Raw genomic sequence first — 15,683 nt, forward strand, 5'->3', positions numbered from 1 at the left:
TACTATTTTTCTTAGATTATCAGGCAATGGCATTATGTGATTCCTACTCAGACCAGCATATTCATACTAAATAAAAGACTGAATATCACTAGAAAGTTTGCTAACAGTTATGGGTATGCACATACACACACATACTAATTTTAATTTATTATTTTAATGCTTCTAGGGGGAAAAAATACAATGTTCATCACCTTAAAGGCCGACAAAGCATTTGGCAAAATTCAACATCATTTCTTCATAGAATCACTTCATAAAATATAAGTAAATGAATAGTTCCTTAATATGAATACCAAATGTATGTATCTTAGTTAAAAAGTCTGAATTATGCTTAGCAGGGAAACTATGGAGGCATTTCTGCCACAGTTATGAACACATCCAGGATGACAATGATTACTTTTTAATATTGAACTAAAGTACAGACAGATTATGACAACAACTAGGTGGGAAGTGAGGGAAACTAGGAAAAAGCCACATATCTTGATTGTAGAGTTGCATCAAAATTAGACCTTGTTCAAGATTATATACACTTGCTTAAGAAAATACCCTAATATGAGAACAACAAAAGATACTGCAGCAATAAATCTAATTCTTAAAAGGTGAAAGAAGCTGAGTGCCGTGGCTTATGCCTTATAATCCCATCACTTTGGAAGGCCAGGTGGGTGGATCACTTGAGGCCAGGAGTTGGAGACCAGCTTGGCCCACATGGTAAAACCCTGTCTCCACTAAAAATACAAAAAAATTTGTGGTGGTGCGCACCTGTAATTCCAGCTACTCAGGAAGCTGAAGCATGAGAATCGTTTGAACCCAGGAGGCAGAGGTTGCAGTGAACTGAGATCAGGCCACTACACTCCAGCCTGGGCAACAGAGCGAGTCTGTCTGAGTACATAAATAAATAAATTAAATTAAATTAAAAAGGTGAAAGAATAACATCCTTTTGCAGATGATCTACTAGAGCAAAGAGAAGTAGGTTTTAGGAATTTTTTGTTTCATATTATTCAAAAATCAGGAAAACATAGACTCTGCAATACAGATGATCCAAGCTGAGAAAAGACAACAGATTGAGCTGAAAACTGATTTACTGAGATCAGCTGTGATAAAAGAAAGCAAAATGAAATAGAAAGAGATTAAATTAATTAAAATTAAATAAATTAAAATTTTCAGTAGAAGCACTGAACTGTAGACTTAAAACTGAAGAAAGTAAAATCGGTCATGTAGGAAAACTAACATAAGAAGCTCTGCCAGAATACAGAAATAGAATAATAGAATGATGAAGAAAGGAAAAAGTCCTTTGGTTATAAATGATAATTTTGTTCCCTTTGCAGGGAGAGTTTACAGATCTCGAGGGGCAGTGTCATCAGTTGTAACACTGGTAATTGGAGACAGATACAGTCGAGCATTTTAGAATTTGAAATATGCCTTCTGCTTTTCAAATTACTTGAAAATCTTTTCTACAAAAGTAGAAAAGATGAAAGATCAAAGAAAAAATATTTCTTAGAGCAAAAGCTAGAAAACAGCAAAAAAAGTATGAACAAAAAGTGTGAAACAAGATCAGATATTTCACTGACAGGGAATATAAATGGGTTGAGTTCCCTATTAAAAACTAAAACCTCTTCAGTATATGTAAGGCCATAGCCAAATGATCTTTCTGCAGATAATAATGATAAATTCTGAGCAAAATACTCTACACAACTATGTGAAGGTCCTGGAGAGTAAAAAAAAAAAAAAAAAAGGCTGGCAGATTCTTGAGGAAAGACAACACTTGGAAGCATGTCCAGCATGGAGAGTTTCCTGTTTTTCATGATACCAGCCTCAGGGCAGGGTGAAGTCAGTGCTGCATTGATACCTGCTATTCTCATAGAAAATCCAGTCTTTCTGGCCTGAAAAACCAGATGACAGAGTTTGCGGTAAGAACTACTGCTGGAAAATGAGAAATGGATCCCAGAGAGAACTAGATTGGTATAGCCTGAGGTTCTGTGTGTAACCCCTGCCCAAATCTCAGACTGACTTCTGAACCATGCATATGCAGGGCAGACTAACAGCTACCCAACTAGGGGTAGGTCCAGAACTGAGATTTGAGTTGCTGCCCAAGAGAAGAGTTTGTAGTTTGAATCCAAGCAAGATAATTGCCTACTAAAGCAAAAATATCAACACTCTTCAGTGAAGAAAATGAAATTCACAGTATAACATTCATGAGGTCCAGGATACAATCCAAAATTGAAAATGAGGAAAATGTGTCCCATTCTGAAGACAAAAAGCAGTTAACAGAGACTATCCCCCAATATGAACTGGATTAGCAGACAACTATTATAAAGCAGCTGGGGAAGCAATTGCTGGGAGAGGGTGAGGTAAAGAAAATATGTTCAGAATGAGTGAAAAGACAAGAAATCTCAGCAGAGAACTGAAATCATAAAAAATTTAAATTCTAGAACTATAAAATATAATATCTTGTATAAAAATTCACTTGATGGGCTTAATAGCAGAATGGAGATAACAGAGGAAAGGTTCAAATAACTTAAAATTATCCCATGTAAAGAATAGAAAGAAAATAATTAGAAGAAAAGAAACAGAGCATTAGGAATGTGAGGAACTGTGCAAGCTTCTAACATATTTCCAATTAGAATCCCAGAAGACAAAGAGGAGAGAATGAGGCAGAAAAACTTTTGAAAAAACAGTGACTGAAAAATTTCCAAATCTGAAACACATAAATTTATAGGTTCCAGAAACTTAGTGAACTTAAAGCAGAATAAATTAAGCACACTTTAGTAAAACTGCTAAAAACCTAAGGTAAAGAGCAAATCTAGAAAGCAACCAGAGAAAACATGACACATTAAATATAGAGGTTTTGGGAACAGGCCCCCAAAATCTGGCCATAAACTGGCCCAAAACTGGCCATAAACAAAATCTCTGCAGCACTGTGACACATTTGTGATGGCCATGATGCCCACGCTGAAGGTTGTGGGTGTACTGGAATGAGGGCAAGGAACACCTGGCCCACCCAGGGCAGAAAACCGCTTAAGGCATTCTTAAACCACAAATGATAGCATGAGTGATCGATGCCTTAAGGACATGTTCCTGCTGCAGATAACTAGCCAGAGCCCGTCCCTTTATTTCAGCCCATCCGTTTGTTTCCCATAAGGAATACTTGTAGTTAATCTATAATCCATAGAAAAAATGCTTATCACTGGCTTGCTGTCAATAAATATGTGGGTAAATCTTTGTTCGAGGCTCTCAGCTCTGAAGGCTGTGAGACCCCTGATTTCCCACTACACACGCTATATTTCTGTACATGTGTCTTTAATTTCTCTAGCGCCGCTGGGTTAGGGTCTCCACAAGCGAGCTGGTCTCTGCATGGAGGAATGATGATTGGGAACTGATGACTTCTGTTAGAAACTTTGGAGCTCAGAGACAGTGGAACATCTTTAAAATGTTGAGAGGAAGAACCATCAACTTAGAATCTTATTCTAGAACTTCCTGCGAGAATGAAGACAGTAGCTCACACCTGTAATCCCAGTGCTTTGGGAGGCTGAGGCAGGAGGATTGCTTGGGGCTAGGAGTTTAAGACCTACCTGAGCAACATAGTGAGACCCCATCTCTACAAGAAATTTAGAAAAAATTAGCTGGTGTGGTGGCACATGCCTGTAGTGGGAGCTTCTCAGGAGGCTGAGGTTGGGGAATCACTTGAGCCCACAAATTTGAGGCTGCAGTGAGCTATAATTGTGCCACTGCACTCTAGCCTGGGCAACAGAATGAGACTCTGTCTCTCAAATAAATAAATAAATAAATAAATAAATAAATAAAAGAATGAAGGCAAAATAAAGACATTCTAAGATTAAAAAGAAAAATGCCTCTCCTGGGCACGGTGGCTTATGCCTGTAATCTCAGCACTTTGGGAGGCCAAGGCGGGTGGATCACCTGAGGTCAGGAGTTTGAGACCAGCCTGGCCAACATGGTGAAACCCTGTCTCTACCAAAAATACAAAATTAGCTGGGCATGGTGGCGCATACCTGTAATCCCAGCTATTTGGGGGGCTGGGGCAGGAGAATCGCTTGAACTTGAGAGGTGGAGGTTGCAGTGAGCCAAGATTGTGCCATTGCACTCCAGCTTAGACAACAAGAGCGAAACTCCATCTCAAAAAAAAAGAAAAGAAAAGAAAAGAAAAGAAAAATACCTAACAGAATTTATCACCAACAAACTTGTACTACAAGAGATTCCAAAACATGTTCTTCAGGTAGAAGGAAAATGATGGATGGGTACTTCAGTGATGAAGAAGTGAAATGCATCAGAAATGAAAATGGTGAATAGTGGGGTAAATATAAGCACTAGTTTTTTCTCTTAGTTTCTTTAAAATGTAATTGATTGTTTTACATAAAATTATAGTGTTGTCTTATAGAGTTTATAGTGTATGTAGATGTGATACATGTGACACCAGTAGCAGAAAGGGGGATGTTTAGTTGGTTCTATACGAATGCAGTGTTTCTACATTTTTTTGAAGTGATATGATATTCTAAGTAGAGCATGAAAAGCTAAGGATGTATATTGTAATCATAGAACAACAACTAAAATAAAGGCTGATAGATTAAATTAAAAAGGAATTTTAAAATGTATTCAAATAATCCAAAAAATGTAGGCAAAAAGTAAAAGAAGGGACAGAAGGAAAACAAATAATAAAATCATGGACCTAAATATTAAATGTTAATGAACATTCCAATTAAAAGGTAGAGATTATCAGAACAAATTTTAAAAATACCAAGAGATATACTTTAAAAATAAAGACACAGATAGATTGAAAGCAATTGTATGCAAAAAGATATAGCATCCAAACAGTAATGATAGACGGCTAACATGGATGTATTAGTGCCAGATTAAATAAACTTCAGGAAAAGCTGGGCTTCTCTTTCACAGCAAAGATGGATTCTGAGGTGGATGGGGAGGTCAGCTTCCCAGGGTGGCTTCCCAAGGTGGCGAAGGCTGTGGCCACACCATGGTCTCAGATGCTGAGGCAGGCCTATGTGACTGCCAGTGGGTAGGCCATGGTGAGTGGAGAAAACAGGCAGTTGTCCCCTCTGCATGCCCTGCACATACACCTGGGCTACGGGCCCCACCAGCGGATGTTTGTGCAGGGCTCAGCCTTTCCCTCGTTGGTTTCTGGCAGAACTAGGCCTGTGTCCCTTGTTCCTGGGCCATAGTGCTGAAGTTTGTCTTCTAGGGATTAGGTTGTAGATAAATCAAGTATTGTATGGTGGCTTGTGGAAGACAGTTTTGATTCTAAGATCAGTTCAACAACCGTTAGCTTCAGCTATAATCATTTATGATATCAAAAAGAAGAAATATTTTCAACATTAAGGAATTGATTACATGATTTTTAAGTTTTTTTTCTTTCTTGTACCAAGGGACAAGTCATAGATTAAAAAATTTTTGACAGCAAGCCCTATCTAATTTTATAGTTGACAAATGTGTGCTATTATCACAAAGGAGAAGTCAGAGAAAGATGCTACAGACTGCGCCAATTCATTCATACAATTTTTCTGTAGTTCAAAAACCACAATGTCTCACATTGTCTAGCAGCTAGAATTTATTTATTTATTTATTTATTTATTTTTTAGTTTAAGAAAAGCAAAAGACCACAGTGAACTTAAATGAACTCTTTAAACAAATGAGTTGAATAATTCCATCCACTTACGCTAACACCCCATCTGGTAGTAAGGCCTTTAGACTCCAAAGACAATCTAGAGGCAAAGTAGAAGCTATTGTTGGCTGAGCCTCAGTCACTCATACTTCATAATGAAATAGATAGTTTTAAAAGTTAACAGGAGGATTCTGGTCACTGCCATTAGTTTGTACATGGGTTTTGGGTCTTTTTCACACACAAAGGATTCCCAGAAATGTCTAAGTTTTGTTCTCTTTATCATTTTTTATTGCGTCTATTTGATTCTTCTCTCTTTTCTTCTTTATTAGTCTTGCTAGCGGTCTATCAATTTTGTTGATCCTTTCAAAAAACCAGCTCCTGGATTCATTAATTTTTTGAAGGGTTTTTTGTGTCTCTATTTCCTTCAGTTCTGCTCTGATTTTAGTTATTTCTTGCCTTCTGCTAGCTTTTGAATGTATTTGCTCTTGCTTTTCTAGTTCTTTTAATTGCGATGTTAGGGTGTCAATTTTAGATCTTTCCTGCTTTCTCCTGTGGGCATTTAGTGCTATAAATTTCCCTCTGCACACTGCTTTGAATGTGTCCCAGAGATTCTGGTATGCTGTGTCTTTGTTTTCGTTGGTTTCAAAGAACATCTTTATTTCTGCCTTCATTTCGTTATGTACCCAGTAGTCATTCAGGAGCAGGTTGTTCAGTTTCCATGTAGTTGAGCGGTTTTGAGTGAGTTTCTTAATCCTGAGTTCTAGTTTGATTGCACTGTGGTCTGAGAGATAGTTTGTTATAATTTCTGTTCTTTTACATTTGCTGAGGAGAGCTTTACTTCCAACTATGTGGTCAATTTTGGAATAGGTGTGGTGTGGTGCTGAAAAAGATGTATATTCTGTTGATTTGGGGTGGAAAGTTCTGTAGATGTCTATTAGGTCTGCTTGGTGCAGAGCTGAGTTCAATTCCTGGGTATCCTTGTTAACTTTCTGTCTTGTTGATCTGTCTAATGTTGACAGTGGGGTGTTAAAGTCTCCCATTATTAATGTGTGGGAGTCTAAGTCTCTTCGTAGGTCACTCAGGACTTGCTTTATGAATCTGGGTGCTCCTGTATTGGGTGCATATATATTTAGGAGAGTTAGCTCTTCCTGTTGAATTGATCCCTTTACCATTATGTAATGGCCTTCTTTGTCTCTTTTGATCTTTGTTGGTTTAAAGTCTGTTTTATCAGAGACTAGGATTGCAACCCCTGCCTTTTTTTGTTTTCCATTTGCTTGGTAGATCTTCCTCCATCCTTTTATTTTGAGCCTATGTGTGTCTCTGCACGTGGGATGGGTTTCCTGAATACAGCACACTGATGGGTCTTGACTCTTTATCCAATTTGCCAGTCTGTGTCTTTTAATTGGAGCATTTAGTCCATTTATATTTAAAGTTAATATTGTTATGTGTGAATTTGATCCTGTCATTATGATGTTAGCTGGTTATTTTGCTCGTTAGTTGATGCAGTTTCTTCCTAGCCTCAATGGTCTTTACAATTTGGCATGATTTTGCAGTGGCTGGTACCAGTTGTTCCTTTCCATGTTTAGTGCTTCCTTCAGGAGCTCTTTTAGGGCAGGCCTGGTGGTGACAAAATCTCTCAGCATTTGCTTGTCTGTAAAGTATTTTATTTCTCCTTCACTTATGAAGCTTAGTTTGGCTGGATATGAAATTCTGGGTTGAAAATTCTTTCCTTTAAGAATGTTGAATATTGGCCCCCACTCTCCTCTGGCTTGTAGAATTTCTGCCGAGAGATCCGCTGTTAGTGTGATGGGCTTCCCTTTGTGGGTAACCCGACCTTTCTCTCTGGGTGCCTTTAACATTTTTTCCTTCATTTCAACTTTGATGAATCTGACAATTACATGTCTTGGAGTTGTTTTTCTCGAGGAGTATCTTTGTGGCGTTCTCTGTATTTCCTGAATTTGAATGTTGACCTGCCTCACTAGGTTGGGGAAGTTCTCCTCGATAATATCCTGAAGAGTGTTTTCCAACTTGCTTCCATTCTCCCTTTCACTTTCAGGTACACCAATCAGACGTAGATTTGGTCTTTTCACATAGTCCCATATTTCTTGGAGGCTTTGTTCATTTCTTTTTACTCTTTTTTCTCTAAACTTCTCTTCTCGCTTCATTTCAGCTTCATCACTGATATCCTTTCTTCCAGTTGATTGAATCGGCTACTGAAGCTTGTGCATTCATCATGTAGTTCTCATGCCATGATTTTCAGCTCCATCAGGTCATTTTAGGACTTCTCTACACTGGTTATTCTAGTTAGCCATTCGTCTAATCTTTTTTCAAGGTTTTTAGCTTCTTTGAGTTGGGTTCGAACTTCCTCCTTTAGCTTGGAGAAGTTTGATCGTCTGAATCCTTCTTCTCTCAACTTGTCAAAGTCATTCTCTGTCCAGCTTTGTACCGTTGCTAGCGAGGAGCTGCGTTCCTTTGGAGGGGGAGAGGTGCTCTGATTTTTAGAATTTTCAGCTTTTCTGCTCTGTTATTTCCCCATCTTTGTGGTTTTATCTACCTTTGGTCTTTGATGATGGTGACTTACAGATGGCGTTTTGGTGTGGATGTCCTTTCTGTTTGTTAGTTTTCCTTCTAACCGTCAGGACCCTCAGCTGCAGGTCTGTTGGAGTTTGCTGGAGGTCCACTCCAGACGCTGTTTGCCTGGGTATCAGCATTGGAGGCTGCAAACAGCGAATATTGCTGAACAGCAAATGTTGCTGCATGATCATTCCTCTGGAAGCTTCGTCTCAGAGGGGTACCCGCTGTGTGAGGTGTCAGTCTGACCCTACTGGGGGGTGCCTCCCAGTTAGGCTGCTCCCGGGTCAGGGACCTACTTGAGGAGGCAGTCTGTCCTTTCTCAGATCTCAAACTCCATACTGGGAGAACCACTACTCTCTTCAAAGCTCAGTTGGAAATGCAGAAATCACCCATCTTCTGCGTCGCTCACGCTGGGAGCTGTAGACTGGAGGTGTTCCTATTCGGCCATCTTGGAACCCCCATCACCCCACAATTTCTTTATCTATTTGTTGATTGATGGGCATTTGGGCTGGTTCCGTATTTTTGCAATTGCGAATTGTGCTGCTATAAACATGCGTGTGCAGGTATCTTTTTTGTATAATGACCTCTTTTCCTCTGGGTAGATATCCAAGAGTGGGAGGTAGATACCCAAGAGTGGGATTGCTGGATCAAATGGAATTTCTACTGTTAATTCTTTAAGGAATCTTCACATTAGTGGTTGTACTAGTTTACATTCCCACCAGCAGTGTATAAGTGTTCCTTTTTTACCGCATCCACACCAACATCTATTCTTTTTTGATTTTTTGATTATGGCCATTCTTGCAGGAGTAAGGTGGTATTGCATTGTGGTTTTGATTTGCATTTCCCTGATCATTAGTGATGTTGAGCATTTTTTCATGTTTGTTGGCCATTTATGTATCTTCTTTTGAGAATTGTCTATTCATGTCCTTAGCCCACTTTTTGATGGGATTATTTATTTTTTTCTTGCCAACTTGTTTGAGTTCCTTGTAGATTCTGGATATCAGTCCTTTGTCAGTTGTATAAATTGTGAAGATTTTCTCCCACTCTGTGGGTTGTCTGTTTACTCTGCTGACTGTTCGTTTTGCTGGGCAGAAGCTCTTTAGTGTAGTTAAGTCCCACCTATTTATCTTTGGTTTTATTGCATATGCTTTTGGTTTCTTGGTCATGAAGTCTTTGTCTAAGCCAATGTCTAGAAGGGTTTTTTTGATGTTATCTTCTGGAATTTTTTGGATGAAACATTTTAAAAAGCCATCCAACAGAATGCGTTTCTAGAGGATGCATTTCTTGGTCCCTCAACTGCTTCATGTCTTTTCTCACCTAAAAAGTAATAATAATAAAAATACAGCGTACAGTACAAGGCTCAACATTGTAGGTAGAGACTGAAAGCCTGCCATTGTTAATGTTGTTTGCAACCAGCGTAGGTGTTCTGATGATGCTACCATGCTGCTTACTTACCATGAACACATTATTTTTTATTGTATTAATGATATGTCATATTTTTTCCTGTTGAGTACTTATATGTGAATAAGTGTAAGAAAATGATTGCTGTGCTTGCTTTGGAAGCACATATATTAAAATTGGAATGATACAGAGAAGATTAGCATGGCTTCTGCACAAGGATAAGTTTTATTTAAAAGATGTAAAATTTTTTAAAAAAGAAAATGTTTGCTTATTGGTAGCATATAAAGACAGGAATGATGGTGATGCTTAACAACCACAGATTGTCCTCATGGGTGGCAGAGATAGTGATACCTTCGCTTTCTGATCATTAAATGTACACAGTCTTTGTTTCATGCACAAAATTATTAAAAATATTGTATAAAATTACTTTTAGGTGATGTATATAAGTTATATATGGAACATAAATGAATTTCGTGTTTAGACTTGGGTCTTACTTATTATGATTTGTGTACAGTGCCTGGCAAATTGTGTAGCTTCTAGTAGGTATTCTGTAAATCTTGGTTCCTCTTTTTATTTATCTGTTGTCTTCAGCACTCGTTTCAGTGAAGACATAGTAGAATTCATTAATGTGTGTTGAATTGAATATCAAGCTATAATATACTATCAAATGGGAACATTTAATGAGCTGTACTACCTACAGATTTAGTAAATTGTTGTTTGAACTTTAGTTCTTTTAAAAGAAGCTATTTCAGCAACAGCTGCTTAAATAGTCTATAGATAGTCTTTTCTTTTAGTCTGTAATACAATAAGAATCTCCTAGAAGGATAAATCAAATTGGTTCCATGAAACCATAAAATTATTGTGTGATAATTTATAGGAAACCTCCTTTAACAACATGTTTTAAAAGTTCTTCTTACTCTAAATCGATATGTATATATATAAATAAGCATTATTCAGCTTCTTGGTTTGACACTTGGATTTTTAAGGAAAAGATCTGCGTATCCATGTGCATCTCCAAAATATTTATTTAGGTACTTGTAATTACTTTAAAAATCCTCTTTGCTTGTGTTTCATCTGTAGGTATTATAGCTATTCACTGTTGAGAATTTAGAGGTACTTATACCATTTTTTACAAAATGAATGTCCCATAATTCTAGCATTCTGTTTTATATGACCAAGTGCTCATTTCACTCTGTTTAGAGATCATGAAGGAATCATAGTCAAGAACTCCTGAATTTTAAAATAGTATTTAGTAATGACAAATGTTGATATAAATGTATTATGAAATCTTTATGTCTAAGAAAAATAATATTAAACAGCTAATATTAAAAATTTTGGTGGCTAAATAACATTTCAAGAGATGGATGTATTGCATTGATAATTAGCATGATATTTGAATTACAAAAAACTCTTCAATTTAATGCGTATGGTCCATTTTCACTTGTGTTCTATAAAAACCTAAAGGTTCTTAAGCCAAATGATTTCTGTTTAGAATTCTGTTTAGAATACATTTCTCAGAGCATATAGTTTTGGATGATATATATATCCTTGTAAAGGCTGATTTTTTAAAAAGTTCATCCTTTAAAAAATTAAGTCTGTAAGACTTAAAGGCATTGGTATTCTACTTTAACTTTGTTGATGAGTGGAAATCTTTTAATCAAGAATATTACAAGTGGGTCTTTACATCTCTCATTGTCATTAATGAACTAAAAGGTGCATGCTTGTTAAACTACATCTCAGAGCCTTATACATCCATAAAAAAGATGTTATTCTACAAGTAGGACCAAAGTGTTACCTTAACATAGATGAACTTTCATTAGTGTAGTATCTTAGTTTTAATTCTATAACATTGTGCTCTTTAATAATCACTAATTATATGTATGGCTTTTTTCCCAATAAAATTTTTAAAGGGCTTATTGAAATATAGTTGACATATAATAGGCTGCACATAGTTAAAGGATACAATTTTTAAAATACTGACATATGTATACCTTCATGAGACCATTGCCACAACTAATAGAGTGAACATTTCCATCACCCCAAAAAGTTTCCTCTTGCCCTTTTCTTTTTCTTCTTCTTTCTTTCTCTCTCTGTCTTTCGCCTTCCCCTTCCCTTCCCTCCCTCCCTCCTCCTCTCCTTTCCTTCCTTTTCTCTCTTTTCTCTTTCTCTCTTTTCTTTCCTTTCCCCCTCCCCTCCCCTCCCCTCCCCTCTCCTCTCCTTTCTTTCCAGAGTCTCACTCTATTGCCCAGACTGGAGGGCAATGGCGCAGTCTTGGCTCACTGCAACCTTTGCCTCCTGAGTTCAAGTGATTCCCCTGCCTCAGCCTCCCAAGTAGCTGGGATTACAGGCATGTGCTACTACACCCGGCTAATCTTGTTTTTTTTTAGTAGAGATGGGGTTTCACCATGTTGGTCAGGCTGGTCTTGAACTCCTGACCTCAGGTGATCCACCTGCCTTGGCCTCCCAAAGGGATGGAATTACAGGCATGAGCCACCATGCCTGGCCTTGCCGTTTTTTTTATCTGTCACTACCAAACCTATCGTCCCTTCCCCAAGCAGCTACTGATTAGCTTTCTGTTGCTATAGATTTGTTTGCATTTTCTAGAGTTTTATATAAATGGAGTCACATAGTATGTACTCATTTTTTTGGTCTGGCTTCTTTTACTCTGCATACTTATTTTGAGATTAATCTATTTTGCTATGTGTATGATAGTCTATCCTTTTTATTGCTGAGTGGTATTTCATTGTACAGATATGGCACAATTTGTTTATCCATTCCCCTGATGATGGATATTTAGATTTCTTCATGTGTTTGGTTATCCCAAATAAAGCTGCAGTTTTTAGCTTATTTATGAACAAAGCTGCTGTAAACATCGAGTATGATTTAAAAATTGTCTGATTTTCCATTTTTACCACTTCCCACAATCATGGCTATCAACTCTTAACATACACCAATGTTTTTATCCACCTTCCTCAGCAACTTGGCAATTAGGAAAGACTGAAAATATTTAACATTAAACCCATTTCCTGCATTTGAATCCTTTTACTCATTAGAGGTGTTTATTATAGGGAAGAAAAAAATCTCATTTTGAATCTTGAAATCTAAATAGCCTGGCCAGCATTATTTTACCTTTTATGACATTCCTAAATAAAATTTTTAAATATAACCAAATTGAAACCTGTAGTCTTTAATTACCCAAAGAGCTTATGCAAATACTTTGCTTACTATAATGATGTTGTGATGAATCTTTTCTAAAGAGAATAAATGTTTCCTAATGACCATATTTTATTTCCATAAGTATATGTGGCATTTGAAGTCTATCATAGTTATCGAATTTTCTCTAAACAAGGAAATATGGAAAAAATCCCATAATGCCATACTTTTTTTAAAAAATTGAGACACATAATCTAATTTGTGTTTTTTATTATTGAAAATTTTTTACTATTCCTTTTTTCTTTTCTTTTCTTTTCTTTTTTTTTTTTTTTTTGAGACAGTGTCTCACTCTGCACCCAGGCTGGAGTGCAGTGGCACTATCATGACTCACTGCAGTCTCAACCTCTCAGGTTCAGGTGAGCCTCCCACCTCATCTTCCTGAGTAGCTGAAGCTACAGGCATGTACCACCACTCCAGGCTAATTTTTCTATTTTTTGTACAGACAGAGTTTCACCATGTTGCCCAGGCTGGTCTCAAACTCCTGGGCTCAAACAATCCACCCGCCTTGGCCTCCTAAAGTGCTGGAATTTACAAATGTGAGGCAGCGTGCTGGGTCTACTACTGTATCTATTTTCATAAAATTTTAAAAATCTCATAACTTTATAGAATGACCTTGAGGGAGGGAGGGAGATAGGTAGAGAGGGAGGGAGGGAGGGAAGGAGAGAGAGAGGGAGAGAGAGAGGGAGAGAGATAGAGAGAGAATGGAGTCTTGCTCTGTCACCCAGGCTGGAGAGCAGTGGCACTATCCAGCTCACTGCAACCTCGACATACAGGGTTCAAGCAATCCTCCTACCTCACCTTCCAAGTAGTTGGGCCCACAGGTGTGTGCCACCACACTTGGCTAGGTGTCTTTTTTTGTTTGTTTGTTTGTTTTTTGTTTTTTTGTTTTTTTTTTTGTAGAGATGGGGTTTCCCTATGTTGCCCAGGCTGATCTTGAACTCCTGGGCTCAAACGATCCTCCCGACTTGGCCTCTCAAAGTGCTGAAATTACAGGCATGAGCCACCATGCACACCTATAGAATGACTTTTAAAAGGAATGTTTATATGAAATAAAATTTCAACCTCCATTTTTTAAAGAAAAATATGAAGAGCTTAAAACTTGTCCCTTTTCATTTATTTGTTCTTGACAATACATATGTTTACATGTATGTGTGTATAAATATACATACACTGTGACAGTTACGTATATTAAAAAACATCTTCCTAAGGCAATAAATACTACCTGTTTATGATATAATTGCATTATATTTACAGCTTATTAAGAGTTTTTAAGAAATAGTTAAAAAATTTTCTGTGGATACATAGTGGGTGTATATCTTTTTTTTGTTTTGTTTTGTTTTTTTTGAGGCAGAGTCTCACTCTTTTGCCCAGGCTGGAGTGCAGTGGTGCAATCTTGGCTCACTGCAACCTCCACCTCCCGGGTTCAAGCTATTCTCCTACCTCAGCCTCCCAGGTAACTGGGATTACAGGTACTCGCCACCACCCCCAGCTAATTTTTGTTTTTAGTTGAGATGGAGTTTCACCATGTTGGCCAGGCTGGTCTTGAACTCCTGACCTCAAGTGATCCACCTGCCTCAGCCTCCCAAAGTGCTGGGATTACAGGCTTGAGCCACTGCACCCAGGCCATAGTAGGTGTATATCTTTATGAGGTATGTGAGATATTTTGGTACAGGTATGAGATTATTTGGTAATATTCACATCATGGAAAACTGGATATACCATCCTCTCAAGCACGTATCCTTTGTATTACAAACAATCCATTATACTCTATTAGTTATTTTAAATGTACAATTAAATTATTATTGAACTATAATAATTCTGTTGTGCTGTCAAATACTAGGCCTTTTTCATTCATTCTTTTTTGTTTTCGTTTGTTTTTTGAGACAAAGTCTTGCTTTGTTGCCCAGGCTGGAGGGCAGTGGCGTGGTCTCAGCTCACTGCAACCTCTGCCTCCCAGGTTCAAGCAATTCTCCTGCCTCAGCCTCCTGAGTAGCTGGGATTACAGGTGCACACCACCATACCTGGCTAATTTTTTTTTTTGCAATCTCCACCTTCTGGGTTCAAGCGATTCTCCTGCCTCAGTCTCCCAAGTAGCTGGGATAACAGGCGTGTGCCACCACACCTGGCTGATTTTTGTATTTTTAGTAAAGACAGGATTTCACTATGTTGGCCAGGCTGGTCTTGAACTCCTGACCTCAGGTGATCCACGCCCCCTTGGCCTCCCAAAGTGCTGGGATTATAGGCGTGAGCCCTGGCTGATTTTTGTATTTTTAGTAGAGACGGGATTTCACCATGTTGGCCAGGCTGGTCTCAAACTCTTGACCTCAAGTGATCCGCCCACCTCGGCCTCCCAAAGTGCTGGGATTATAGGCATGAGCCATGATGCTCCGCCTTTTTTATTCTTTCTATTTTTTTTTTTTTGTACCCATTATCCATCCCCACCTTCCCCCATCCCTCACTACCCTTCCCAGCCTCTGGTGACCATCCTTCTATTCTCTGTGAGTTTAATTGTTTTGACTTTCAGATACTACAAATAAGTGAGAATATGCGATGTTTGTCTTTCTGTGCCTGGCTCATTTCCCTTAACCCAATGACCTCCAGTTCCATCCATGTTGTTGCAAGTTCCATTCTTTTTTATGGCAGAATAGTACTCCACTTTGTATAAATAACACATTTTCTTTATCCATTCATCTGTTGATGGACACTTAGGTTGCTTCAAAATCTTGGTTATTGTGAACAGTGCTGTAACAAACATGAGTGTGCTGATATATCTTTGATGTACTGATTTCCTTTCTTTTGGATATATACCCAGCAGTGAGATTGCTGGATCATGTAGTAGCTCTTTTTTTAGTGTTTTGAGGAACCTGCA

The 15,683-nt window shown here is 38.0% G+C and overlaps 1 protein-coding gene and 1 non-coding gene across 3 annotated transcripts in view; both read left to right on the forward strand.

The window, feature by feature from the left end:
• AFG1L (AFG1 like ATPase) overlaps positions 1-15,683 on the forward strand; it is a 237,570-nt gene that overhangs the window by 86,792 nt on the left and 135,095 nt on the right. The window lies entirely within an intron of this gene.
• LOC112440171 (U6 spliceosomal RNA) lies at positions 9,748-9,852 on the forward strand. The gene has a single exon (XR_003028359.3). It is a non-coding gene; the product is annotated as a U6 spliceosomal RNA (small nuclear RNA).

This window comes from Pan paniscus, chromosome 5, assembly GCF_029289425.2.
Source record: "Pan paniscus chromosome 5, NHGRI_mPanPan1-v2.0_pri, whole genome shotgun sequence".
In the NCBI taxonomy this organism is placed as follows: Eukaryota; Metazoa; Chordata; class Mammalia; order Primates; family Hominidae; genus Pan; species Pan paniscus.